We start from the raw sequence: 14,121 nt of genomic DNA, 5'->3' as shown, positions 1-14,121 counted from the left end.
CTTTTGTGTCAGTGCAGTTCCTGCGAAGCCTTAAAAACTGACTTTGTGGAACTGCATTCAACCATGATGCATGGTGACAACTATCCACAGGAATGAAACCATTACGGTCTGTGGGTTTGATGTATGTACTAAATCTGAATTGTTTGTCTACTATCTCTATCTGTAAGTCCAAAAAATGAATTTTGGTTACGCTGGCCTCATATGACAGAGAGATCCCTCTATCATTCGAATTCAAACACTCGAAGAATTCTTTAAGGGTCTCCATAGTTCCACTCCACAGGAGGAGGATGTCGTCTATATACCTGGTCCATAGCACCAAGGAACTGGTTTCATGGGTATAGACGACATCCTCCTCCCATTTGGCCATAAATAAGTTCGCAAGGCTAGGTGCGAATTTCGCCCCATAGCAACTCCACTTTGTTGGAGTTAGAAATTGTGATTAAACCAAAAGTAATTATGTTTGGTTGCGAACTCTAGTAGCTCTATAAGATATTCACATTGGAATGACGCCAAAGAGTGTTCACGGGCTAGAAAATGTTTAACCGCCTCAACGCCCCTATCGTGTGCATACAGGTGTATAATGATGCCACATCAGCAGTGGCCATAATGTAACCATCCTGTATGCTGATATTTTCAAGGAGTCTAATAGTGGAACTGGTGTCTTTCAAATAAGAGGGTGTTTTTTTCACTAGAGGCTGTAGAAAGAAATCTATATATTTACCTACTCTGGCCGTGATGGATTTGATACCACTCACAATTGGCCTGCCAGGAGGGCAAACTGGATTTTTGTGGATTTTGGGTAGATAATATATAGTTGGGATCCGAGGTGCCATAGGGATCAAAAAATCTCTCTCTTTTTTGTTCAGGATATTCAATTCATAGCCTTTTGAAACTAGTTGCTGAAGTTGTTGCTTATATGTATGGGTAGGATTATTGGGTAGTATTCGATATAATGCCTGGTTCATTTAAAATTCGGTGCATTTCTGCTTCATATTGGCTTTTATCTAGAATAACTATTCCCCCTCCTTTGTCCGCAGGGCGAACTACCAGATCTTTTCGTGCACACAAAGATTCCATTCCCCCTTTTGACAGTGGGGGATGGCGAATGTGTTTCTCAGGTAGTTTAGCTAAATCTTGTAGAACAAGGTCCCTAAAGATTTTCACAGCAGGAGCTATAGGGACAGGGGGGAAAAAAAGAGAAGGGTTGGCTAGACCGGAATGAACGGTTCCTGGAGTAGCTGCCGGATAGTCGGTACAAACTGGATTGGATGCCAGATATCTCTGGATATTAACCTTACGTATATATTTATGGACATCCATAAAGGTATGAAATTTATCCAGTTTTTTTGGAGGAGCATACTTAAGGCCCTTGTCTAATATAGATAATTCCGCTTCAGTAAGGGTTTGGGAGCTTAAATTAAAACTCCCTGGCCCCTTATGTTTTTTTCTCTTTTCTCCTTTGTACTCTCCTCCCCCTCTGCAACCTCTCTTAGGTCTGGACCTCGTTTTCTTGTGTGTTGGGCCTCGCGAAAACCCTGATTCTCATATTCATGAGAATTGTACACATATGGAGATTGATCATAATTGTCTTTCTTTCGTTCGGGGCTATATGTCTCCCTAAGAGGTGAGTACCTGTTATAGGTACAGGCCGGAGAGGAATAGCGATAATAGGAATCCTCACTGTGATGAGGGTCTGAGTGTGCTCCATATCCTCTAGGAGAAGGATAGTATGGAACATGCTGAGAGTAGGTATCAGGGTGATATGTACTATTTCGAGAGTTGCCTCTACCACCCCTCTTTCCCCTAAAATTACTTCTACCCCTATGGGAATTTCTAGGAGTTTGGGGACTATAATGTTGAACCCATTGTTGAGATACAGGTGATACCTCATCATGTCTTACTCTCCCTCTCTGGATATCACGACCCCGATAGGAATCGCCCATAGGTTTGGATTGCACGGCAGTAATATTCATTGGGACGCCCGATGATGCGGTTCCCTCTATAGCACTAGAAGAAACATCCATAGGTGGGGTGACAACAAAAAGCTTTTGCCAACCAAAAACCATATTGTTCTTGTAGTCTCCTGCATCCCTGGAATATTTCTTTTGTTTTTTTATTTTTTGATCACGGTCCTCCTTTTCTAGGTGTCCCAGGAGGTTGGAAGAAAGGGAGTTATATTCTTGAGAGTTTTTATGGGCCAAAAGTTTATCTTTTAGGTCCTTAATTTCTCTATCTATAACAAGGAGTCTGTTATTTTTCTTAGAAATAAGTACCTTTAAAAAATTAATACCTGCATCATTAAAATATTTAAACCACGAATCTAAATCCGTTTCCCCCTGTTGCGGTTGAACTTCCCATCGGAGGCTTCTAGGTACCATTTGTTCTGTGATGTATTGTTGTAAAAATGCCAGATCCCACTCCCTCTTAGGGAGACATATAGCCCCGAACGAAAGAAAGACAATTATGATCAATCTCCATATGTGTACAATTCTCATGCATATGAGAATCAGGGTTTTCGCGAGGCCCAACACACAAGAAAACGAGGTCCAGTCCTAAGAGAGGTTGCAGAGGGGGGAGGAGAGTACAAAGGAGAAAAGAGAAAAAGAACATAAGGGGCCAGGGAGTTTTTAATTTAAGCTCCCAAACCCTTACTGAAGCGGAATTATCTATATTAGACAAGGGCCTTAAGTATCCTCCTCCAAAAAAACTGGATAAATTTCATACCTTTATGGATGTTCATAAATATATACGTAAGGTTAATATCCAGGGATATCTGGCATCCAATCCAGTTCGTACCGACTATCCGGCAGCTACTTCAGGAACCGTTCATTCCGGTCTAGCCAACCCTTCTCTTTTCTCCCCCCCTGTCCCTATAGCTCCTGCTGTGAAAATCTTTAGGAACCTTGTTCTACAAGATTTAGCTAAACTACCTGAGAAACACATTCGCCATCCCCCACTGTCAAAAGGGGGAATGGAATCTTTGTGTGCACAAAAAGATCTGGTAGTTCGCCCTGCGGACAAAGGAGGGGGAATAGTTATTCTAGATAAAAGCCAATATGAAGCAGAAATGCACCGAATTTTAAATGAACCAGGAACATATCGAATACTACCCAATAATCCTACCCATACATATAAGCAACAACTTCAGCAACTAGTTTCAAAAGGCTATGAATTGAATATCCTGAACAAAAAAGAGAGAGATTTTTTGATCCCTATGGCACCTCGGATCCCCACTATATATTATCTACCCAAAATCCACAAAAATCCAGTTTGCCCTCCTGGCAGGCCAATTGTGAGTGGTATCAATTCCATCACGGCCAGAGTAGGTAAATATATAGATTTCTTTCTACAGCCTCTAGTGAAAAAAACACCCTCTTATTTGAAAGACACCAGTTTCACTATCAGACTCCTTGAAAATATCAGCATACAGGATGGTTACATTATGGCCACTGCTGATGTGGCATCATTGTACACCTGTATACCACACGATAGGGGCGTTGAGGCGGTTAAACATTTTCTAGCCCGTGAACACTCTTTGGCGTCATTCCAATGTGAATATCTTATAGAGCTACTAGAGTTCGCAACCAAACATAATTACTTTTGGTTTAATCACAATTTCTATCTCCAACAACGTGGAGTTGCTATGGGGGCGAAATTCGCACCTAGCCTTGCGAACTTATTTATGGCCAAATGGGAGGTGGATGTCGTCTATACCCATGAAACCAGTTCCTTGGTACTATGGACCAGGTATATAGACGACATCCTCCTCCTGTGGAGTGGAACTATGGAGACCCTTAAAGAATTCTTCGAGTGTTTGAATTCGAATGATAGAGGGATCTCTCTGTCATATGAGGCCAGCGTAACCAAAATTCATTTTTTGGACTTACAGATAGAGATAGTAGACAAACAATTCAGATTTAGTACATACTTCAAACCCACAGACCGTAATGGTTTCATTCCTGTGGATAGTTGTCACCATGCATCATGGTTGAATGCAGTTCCACAAAGTCAGTTTTTAAGGCTTCGCAGGAACTGCACTGACACAAAAGTATTTATTGAACAGGCAGAAATTTTGAAACAAAAATTTTTGGACAAAGGATATGATGGAAGCAGTTTGGATTTTAAAATCCAAAGAGCTACCGACACTGATAGAAAATATCTACTTGAAATTAAACCAAAAAGAGAGTTGGATGAGAAGTTCAGGTGGGCCATGTTGACATCCTTCTCAATACAACATAGACAAATTAAAAACATCATGAGGAAGCATTGGGATGTCCTTAGGCAAGATAACATTCTAGGTCCACTAATCCCAGAAGAAGCCAAGGTCATCTTTAAAGGTGTACCATCATTAAAAGGTCGAGTGGCTCCTAACATCATCAACGCTCCTACCCGTCCTTCTTTTTTCCATGACTGGACGGGCTTTTTTCCTTGTAGGAAGTGTATTGTATGTCAACACAACACTGTAAGGACTCGTAAAGTGACAGAATTTACTTCTATGGCTACGGGCAGGAGATACACTATAAGACCATTCTGTACATGCAGTACTGAGTATATAGTGTATCTTATTACCTGTCCTTGTCACAAACAGTATATAGGCGGTACCACCAGGACATTCTCCATAAGAGTAGGGGAGCATATTGCCCTGATTAAAAGTAGGGATCCAAAACATACGGTCCCGAGGCATTATAAAGAATTCCATGATGGAAATCCAGAAGGATCACAGTTTGTCATTATTGACAAATATACACCACCATGGAGAGGGGGTGCCAAAACTAGGGGGGTATCCCGTTTGGAAATGTTCTGGATACATGAACTACAGTCATTTGCCCCACAAGGGTTGAATGTGGAGGTTGATGTCAATGCCTTTATAGATCAATCATAATTTATAGAGTTTTCAGTGACACATTGATGAATATGTATGATCTATACTGATTATATACATAGTTTCTGCCCTTTGAGTTGTAACAATCAATTGGAAATGTATGTATTTATGTGAATCCATTCCATTGAATTCTCTGCGTACAAGATTCCTTGCATGCTATATACATATGTAGTCCTTCACACATGATTGGGTCATATATATTGACTCATAATTATAATCATGGTGGGGGCTAAGTGTATTGCCACTTGTGTCTATTTCACATAAAGTGATGCGGAGAAGCATAAGGCAGCATACACTCATATAAATGAATTTTTTCCTGTGGATAGAAATTTGAGGTGTTTTTTGACTGCCCACTCCTGTATTTTACTTTTAAAACAAAAGATTTCCTATGTGAAACCATGTAGGTATGCCTGACGCTTGCGACGCCGTACGGCTTGTGGATACAACGTACGGTGGAACGCAAGCTTCCTATAAATTAAGCTTAGTTGAAACGCAAGCCTTTTCAGAACAAGGCTTGCTCAAGTGCGTTCTCGGTCCCGCGTCATGACGTCATGACGTTATATCGCAAGATGTGTGGAGAATCATCTCTGCACACATAGGAAATTATCTCTGGCTTTGACAACATTAAAACACCGTAACCAGGTACAATAACATCTTCTCCCCATTATATAAGAATGGGGAGAAGCAGGACTTTATTACATCGGGATTATTGGGCTATATCTCATTGAGGTGGAATGTAAAATACACTCACGAGATCGAGGCTTGGAACGCACGCGGGTCCGCCATTTTGGGCAACCCGGAAGTGCCAATTCAGGGAATTGAATGGGCTGGATTCTCATCATAGGGATTACAGTACCTATATTAGGGAGTCGGGCTGCAGTGGATGGATACCCCTAGACGAAGTCTTGTTAGACGAAACGCGTCGGGAGGACTCTACTGCCGCCTTCATTTTATATACAAGCGCTTTTTTATCTTCTTAAATGTAAGTGTATTTCTTTTTATATTAAAATTACTGTGTTTACGGAATCACACTATGTGGCCCCTTTTTTATTCCTTATGGGCCATATTCTGGGATACTTAACGATATATGTGGAGAAGACACTTCCATGAAGTCTCCTGGGATCCCTTTACCTCCAGGTTGCCAAGGTCTTCCCCCCATTGCCGGTGTGCAATACAAGCTGGTTTGACCTTTACAGTATATGCTGATTTGGGTTCAAACCCTCCGGTAAGCTTCCACCTTCACTAGCTGTGGGAATTGCACGTGTTTTAGTGAAGACACTGTGGTGTGGTTTATCCAATTGGTTTTCTACTTGTCAACTAGCAAGATTCAGTTTATATAAGTGGTGGACAAAATAGAAGCCAGTTGCGTAATGTTTTTCAAATAGCTTATACAGAGTTGTATGTTGGTGACGGCATTTTGCACATTTTTCACAGTTGGTGACCATAAGGGTCCTCATTACTTATGGACTTTAATCACTAGTCCACTGATGGACATTTAATTTCTATTGATGGACATTTAATTTTAATCAAGACAACCGATACATATTTATTTTATTTTTATAATTTGTATATTTATGGTGTATTTTCATTTAGCGCTACACTTTTGTTTTCACTCATTGGTGAACATGCCACTTAGTTTAGACGCATACTATCCTCTTATTGGGTGTTCTGAGATTGGAACTAGGACTTGTTACTATACTTACCTTGGGTTTATGTGCTTTAGTCAACCTACCACTAATACCCCCAATAATACTACCCTCTGGAATATGTTCCGCGCTGACTATCTCTACCTCTGTGCCCTCCCCCTGTCACCTAGTTTAAGAAAAATCCTCTAACTTTTTGGCCATCTTTATTCCCAGGTGATCTGCACCCTCCTCATTTAGATGCAGTCCAGTCCCTTCTATAGTACTGGTGATCGACTGAGAAGTTGGCCCAGTCCTCCAGGAACCCAAACCCCTCCTTACTACACCAGCTCCTCAGGCACTTGTTTACTTCCCTAATCTCCCTATACCTTTCTGGTGTGGCTTGATGTACCGGTAGTATTCCTGAGAATACTACCTTGGAGGTCCTTTTCCTCAATTTAGCTCCCAAGTCCCTAAAATCGTTCTTTAGGACACTCCATCTATCTCTGACTTTGTCATTGGTGGCAACGTGCACCATGATAGCTGGGTCTTCCACAGACTCTCCCAGTAATCTGTCCACCAGATCCGTGATGTGCCAAACCCGAGCGCCTACAGTTCGGCGGATGCTCCAGCCCTGGATTGTCCTCCCTGGCACTTCCCCCTCTACCCTTCCTGACTGTCACCCATCTACTCTTTGCTAGTGCCTGCACCTCTTTGGACCACCGGCCTCTGTGCTGGCCCCTGCCGGCACCTGCCGTGTATGTTCCTGGCTCTCCTTTAGTATGCAGCGTCTTCTCAGTGCTGACAGTTGCTTTCCCAGATTCAGAACCTGGGCTTCCAGGGAAACAATGTGCTTACATTTTGCACAGCAGTATGCGCCCTTGATCGGATGATTAAGGAATGCATAAATGCCGCAAGATGTATACCGAGTCACATCTCCACACCCGCCGGGCATCGTACCTACTAATTTAATGAGGATTGGGGATTATACCCTGTCCAAATGACCTAACAACTAGCTTCCTTACACTAATACTCAACAAGACAATACACAGGTACTCAACAAGACAATACACAGATACTCGCAGACCAAAGTGCACTCGCAGTCCCACATGCACTCGTAGACCAACGTGCACACACACACACAAGTACTAACGATCCACACACACACACTACTCAGGCAACACTCAGGTACTCACAATACACAGGTACTACCTTACACTAATACTCAATACAGCCCACGTGCACTCGCAGCACTCATGTACTTACAGTACACAAGTACACACTCACCCTACACAGGTATTTGACCCCTGTTATAACCTCTTGTTTTCAACTCTGTTTTTTTTTACCTGACCACTTAGTCCAGTTCCACTTGGTCTAAGTTCCAGCAAGCTCAAAGATGAGCAGGCTCACAATGAGTTCTACAGAAAGTTATATAGACCTCAAGCACCTGTGACCAATTAACCACTCCCTTTAATTAGTAGGCTGAAGGAAGCAAAGAAAAAAGCTGTTTAAAAGCTGTTACGATCAATCCGATGTAGATTTGGAGTTGCAAAATACTCTGAAAGTGCACAGACATTCTTTGTTGGTAGAGAAACCCCATCAGGATTCTAATGAATCTTTCAAATGGTCAATGTTAACAACATTCTCTCTGCAACACAAGCAAATTAATTCTAAATTCAATAAGCATTGGAGTGTATTAAAAAGCGACCAAGTTTTGGGTTCCTTGTTGCCAGACCAGGCTAAAGTTGTGTATAGGGGAGCCCCCTCTTTACAAAGTAAAATTGCCCCCAATATCATCAACCCACCGATCAGACCCTCCTTTTTTAACAACAGGGTAGGCTACTATCCATGTAAAAAATGTGGCGTTTGTCAGTATAATACACGGGGCAGATGTAAGACCAAAGAATTTAGATCAACAACCACCAATCGAGTGTACCCTTTTAAGCATTTTTGCACTTGCGCTACTAAGAACGTCGCATATCAACTTTACAGTAAGACTGAACGCAACAGTGGGTCACGACGATAAGGTTTCCCTGGTCTCTTTTGTTACAACCTATTTGGTGCAACACAAAAGTATTAAAAACCTGATAAGGAGGCACTGGCATACTGTTGCGTTCAGTCTTACCGAAAAGGCCGCAAGTAATATACAGGGTAGCCTCTTCACTTAAAGACAGGCTGGCTCCAAATGTTTTGAACACCCCCCTGCTATTAAGAGAGGCTTCTTTAAAAAAAACTTACTGGCTTCTACCAGTGTAGGTGTCGTATGTGCTCCTTAAATGGATGCACACAAAGACGTACTCACAAGTTTACTTCATCCAGTACACTTAAAGAGCATGAGATAGAACCTTTTACATGTTCTTCGGAGGGGGTAGTTTATTTGCTCCAGTGCCCTTGCGGGCTTCAATATGTGGGCAGAACCAAGCGACCCCTTTCCATCAGACTGAATGAACATATCACCAACATTAAAAATGGTTTTCTAAAGCATTCGGTCTCCAAGCACTATCTTTTGGTCCACAATAAAGACCCTCCTAAGACTATCTTCATGGGGATTGATAAATACCGCCCACAATGGAGAGGTAGCGCTTTGGTTAGGAGCATATCAAGACTTGAAATGTCTTGGATCCATAGAATAAAATGTTACACCCCTTTCGGTTTGAATGTGGACTTGGACATAAACACCTTTATAGATAATTCTTAAATATATTTGTGTTAGTTACCCTTTGGGCTGTTTGAAATTTGTTCCAATCGACACTGTCATTATTGATCATTTTTATATGAATGTTAAAGGTGTGAACTTGATGTGAGTTAGTGGTGGGACATCTCCAGCGTGACAAGCTTTGGGGCCAAAATGTTTTTTATTTTACTGTAGATATCTTGTATGAATGCTAAGATCTGAGTTGATCCATTTTAAATTTAAAATTAAAAATAAATCTTTTTTGGGACTCAATGATCTCTTGGCGAATTTGGGGTGGTGGGAGTGGGTGCCTATTCAATTTAGAGGCTAAGCTTTATACACTTTTTAAATATTTTTGGCCCCAATTCCTCTTTTAACATTTCTGTCTTAATATAGTTTTTTGCCTACGGGGGGTCTATCCTCTGGATGGGTTGATCCTATATTTTAGGTAATTTTGGCTGCTGCCTACTAACCTTAGCCGTCTCAATTGGTTTTGATGGAGTGATTATCATGACATCCTCAATCTCAATGATAATGGTTTTTATCCAATTATATCCACTTTTTTAATTTTGTTTCTAATACTAGTATTTATATCATTGTAACAATTTTTTGGGGCTATTTTAGTCTGGTTGTTACACATCGGTATGTGTTTTTTTCGTGTCCTTATCTTAATCAATATTTTATAATAATCTAAAAATTGTAAGCTTTTGGGTCAGTCCAGTTTTTCTCCCCCCTTTTCTCTCCCCACGCTTACTGGGAACAATATATCTGTGAGATATGTGGGGATTGGTTGCCGAGATAGCAAAGAAAAGTGGGTTTTTAGTTTTTGGTTTGGACATCACAATTCTAACCACCAATATTAATTTTTACATTTATTCTCTGTTTATTTGAGAATCTCATCTTCTTTTTTAGTTGGTTAGGTTTATAGTGATTTTTAATTGGTATTTAAAGCGGGGGTCCACCTATCTATCTTTTTTTTTTTTGGAGTTCATTCACAAACTTTTCTTCTCATGATTATCTACTCACGTGTTCTGTGTAATAAGTCTGCCTGTGTCCGATTTTGTTGTAAAGAATAACTTATAAAATTCACTGAAGGCGGTTTCCATCTTCATTGTGGGCATTTGAAGCCCACAAGCAGGTATTTCCTGGATGCGGTGAATGCTGTGCTCCCAGCATTCACCGAGATGTTGTGATGACGCTGTTGCACAATGCATGCTCTGAAGCCTGAGACTAGCTCCCAGGGGACTGTGGGAGGTCTGGGAGAGGCTAGAAACACGCCTACTCCCATGGGAGGAAAACCAGGAAGTGCTAAGAAGATTAGAAAAAAAGGTAATTACGGCGATTTAAATTTTTTTACACAGCATGTCAGCATCTAGGCAAGGAAGAGAATGCATAGAGATAATGTTCAAAATTTGGGTGGAACCCCGCTTTAACGTTTTTGCCAGCTTCTAGCATGGTGGACTTGGCCTTTCGCCGGTCCTCTGCGCAGAATAATATATCATCCCAGTCCTAAATCAGATTGAGGCTTGGTTTTCTCTGGCTCTATATATAACGCGATGCGTCAGTGCGTCGCCCGTGCCCCAAGACAACATCATTAAATGACGAAACGTGCTTCGGGAGGAGTTGACGTGCTGACATCGCATTTACCTGTCTAAGCGGACGGGCATTCGCACAGCTGGCCAGCTATTTTGCTGTTTTTATCATCTCATTGCTGTAAGTGTAATTTTTATTTCTATTAAATTATATTTTACCGGATTTACGATATGGTGAGTTCCTTCTTTCCTTCTGGGTAACATTCGACTACTTCCCATGGTTCCTGATTGATCGTGGTATCCCGGCTATCTGCTGGACATATCTCTTCCACATCTCTTTCACACCGACTATCTGGAGATATTGTTTGCTCAAGTGCTCAAATGAGGAGCACTTGTCATTAGTGATGGAGCGATCCGCTCCTATCTGGTCTCTGGGACCAGCCTCCCCCCTGCCCGCTGTGCCATTAGTCGGGTGTTGTCATGATGGAGACACATCAAAATATTATATTTTTGATTTAGACTTCAGCTGAGTCGTCACTTCAGGAGAGCACCCCCCTCCCAACAGAAATGGCTGATTAAGTTATATGATCCATTGGAGGGCTAAAGTCAAGAAACAGAACTCATATTGAAACCGAGTAAGCATGAACAATAATGCCATCTGACAGAAAACCAGCTGACAAATGTGTGTTTTCAGGCCCAAATTACAAAACCTTTAATTAAAGGAAAAACTTGGGTAAATAACCCCATTGTTTCAAAGGGTGAGATGGCCTCCATAGTGAGAGCCCCATATTGACTCAACTTCCCCTCAGACAATGAATGAGACACAAGGTTAATGGTACACCAAGCATTTAAAACTTTATATATGTAACATTGTAAACATACGTGATCATAAAGTAGAAATATAAATTTGGTTATAGAACAAATGAAGAATTGTAACGGTTTACCTTGGTTGGAGTCCATAGTGCAGAGATGTATGCTCACCCTTGCAAATACACACAGCCCATGGTAACTAGGTAAAAGGCTACCTGGCTGTGAATCTGAGCACAGGGGCTTGACAGGGAATTTACCAAAGGATTGTTGAGGTGAAGCTGTAGTCAGGGATTCCAGAAGTCAGAGCTAACGATGAACAGAGCCAGGGTCAGAAGCCGGGGTCAGTCTTGGAACACTGAAACTTGAAAATAAGAACACAGGAAAACAGGAACCTTTGGCAATACAATGAACTGAGGGGTTAGGGGGCGGGACTTTGAGTGAAGCACACAGATGCAGTTAAGAAATAAATTGGAAAATGATTTATTATTGAGTCAATTCCTAGAACATAGGTTGGTGGTATACAGTTCATTACATAATGTATATCAATACTTCAAGATTAGTCATCACATATAAATACATTGTCCAACCAAAGTTTAAAACAGTATTTTACAAATACACCGGTCACGTAATAACATGATTAATTGCATTGTAGAAAATACTCATAAAAATAGCTTGCACATTAAAGCGTCAATAGAAATACTAGTTAAGGTAAGATAAGTAGGAAAAATAATATAAAAACTTAAATCTTGACTCTATTGGGAAATATAAGGCAGTATTATACAGTTGCACGGGTCACATAAGTGCGTGATTAATTGCAATGTAAATAATACTAAAAACAGAAATATGATGCATTAAAGCATCATTTAAGGAAAATGGATAAAATAAGCTAGGGGGAGAGGAACAGCCATGGTGAATTCATGAATAGGTTGTTATAACGGTAGTTGTTAGCTCTACGCGTTTCGGGACCTTAAAGTCACTCGTCAGGAGCAAGACCGTAATAATCATCTAAAAAATGAAAATAAGAACATATGGGTAATCAGAAAAATTAGTGGGCAAATGCAGAAAATGTGAAAACCCCCACACATCCCTACATTTGTCCCACAAACTTACATGAGTGTGACCGCACAATGGGGGAGAGCACAGCCGCGTGAGTCAAACCGGCCAGAGATGCCACATCCCTGAGCTGAGGGGGCACGTCCGGGCAGCACAGAACCAGCAGGGGCAACTTTCCAAATTGGTCAACAGTAGAAAAGTGAGGATGGTGTATGGTGAATGGAAAAGAGAAAGGGCCCCAGGAGGGGGAACCTGCTGGAGGAAAAAAGCCTGTGAATAAAGTGCACTGAGGATGAAGGGAAGGAATGATTGGAAAGTGAGATGAGAAAGAGTGAATAGCAGAGTGGAGAGGAAAAGTGGAGTGATAAAAGGTAGCGAATAAAAGTACGAAGTAGGAAGAAAAGGGAAAAAGAGAGGGGAGAGATGGGGGGGAAATGAATGGAAAGTGAGGGTAGAAAGGTGAAATTATGGTTACCTGCTGCAATGTAAGTTGGACAAGAGAGCCAAAAGAAGGGTGATGTGGTGATGAAGCCCCCATCTCTCCCCTCTCTTTTTCCCTTTTCTTCCTACTTCGTACTTTTATTTGCTACGTTTTATCACTCCACTTTTCCTCTCCACTCTGCTATTCACTCTTTCTCATCTCACTTTCCAATCATTCCTTCCCTTCATCCTCAGTGCACTTTATTCACAGGCTTTTTTCCTCCAGCAGGTTCCCCCTCCTGGGACCATTTCTCTTTTCCATTTACCATACACCATCCTCACTTTTCTACTGTTGACCAATTTGGGATGTTGCCCCTGCTGGTTCTGTGCTGCCCGGATGTGCCCCCTCAGCTCAGGGATGTGGCATCTCTGGCCGGTTTGACTCACGCGGCTGTGCTCTCCCCCATTGTGCGGTCACACTCATGTAAGTTTGTGGGACAAATGTAGGGATGTGTGGGGGTTTTCACATTTTCTGCATTTGCCCACTCATTTTTCTGATTACCCATATGTTCTTATTTTCATTTTTTAGATGATTATTACGGTCTTGCTCCTGACGAGTGACTTTAAGGTCCCGAAACGCGTAGAGCTAACAACTACCGTTATAACAACCTATTCATGAATTCACCATGGCCGTTCCTCTCCACCTAGCTTATTTTCTCCCTTTTCCTTAAATGATGCTTTAATGCATCATATTTCTGTTTTTAGTATTATTTACATTGCAATTAATCATGCACTTATGTGACCCGTGCAACTGTATAATACTGCCTTATATTTCCCAATAGAGTCAAGATGTAAGTTTTTATATTATTTTTCCTACTTATCTTACCTTAACTAGTATTTCTATTGACGCTTTAATGCGTAAGCTATTTTTATGAGTATTTTCTACAATGCAATTAATCATGTGTTTTTTTTTTCTCTCTGGTTTCATCAGTCTATCAATTAAGGGGTGTGGTTAATTGCTCACAGGTGCCTATTTAACTGGTTGTAGGACTCAGTCTGAGCGTGCTCAGTCTGAAGCTGTGGAGCTTGGTGTAATTGGAGCTGGAATAAGTGGGAGTTAAAAACCAG

The sequence above is a fragment of the Aquarana catesbeiana genome, linkage group LG13 (genome assembly GCF_042186555.1).
Source record: "Aquarana catesbeiana isolate 2022-GZ linkage group LG13, ASM4218655v1, whole genome shotgun sequence".
In the NCBI taxonomy this organism is placed as follows: domain Eukaryota; kingdom Metazoa; phylum Chordata; class Amphibia; order Anura; family Ranidae; genus Aquarana; species Aquarana catesbeiana.
This window is presented reverse-complemented; position numbering follows the sequence as displayed.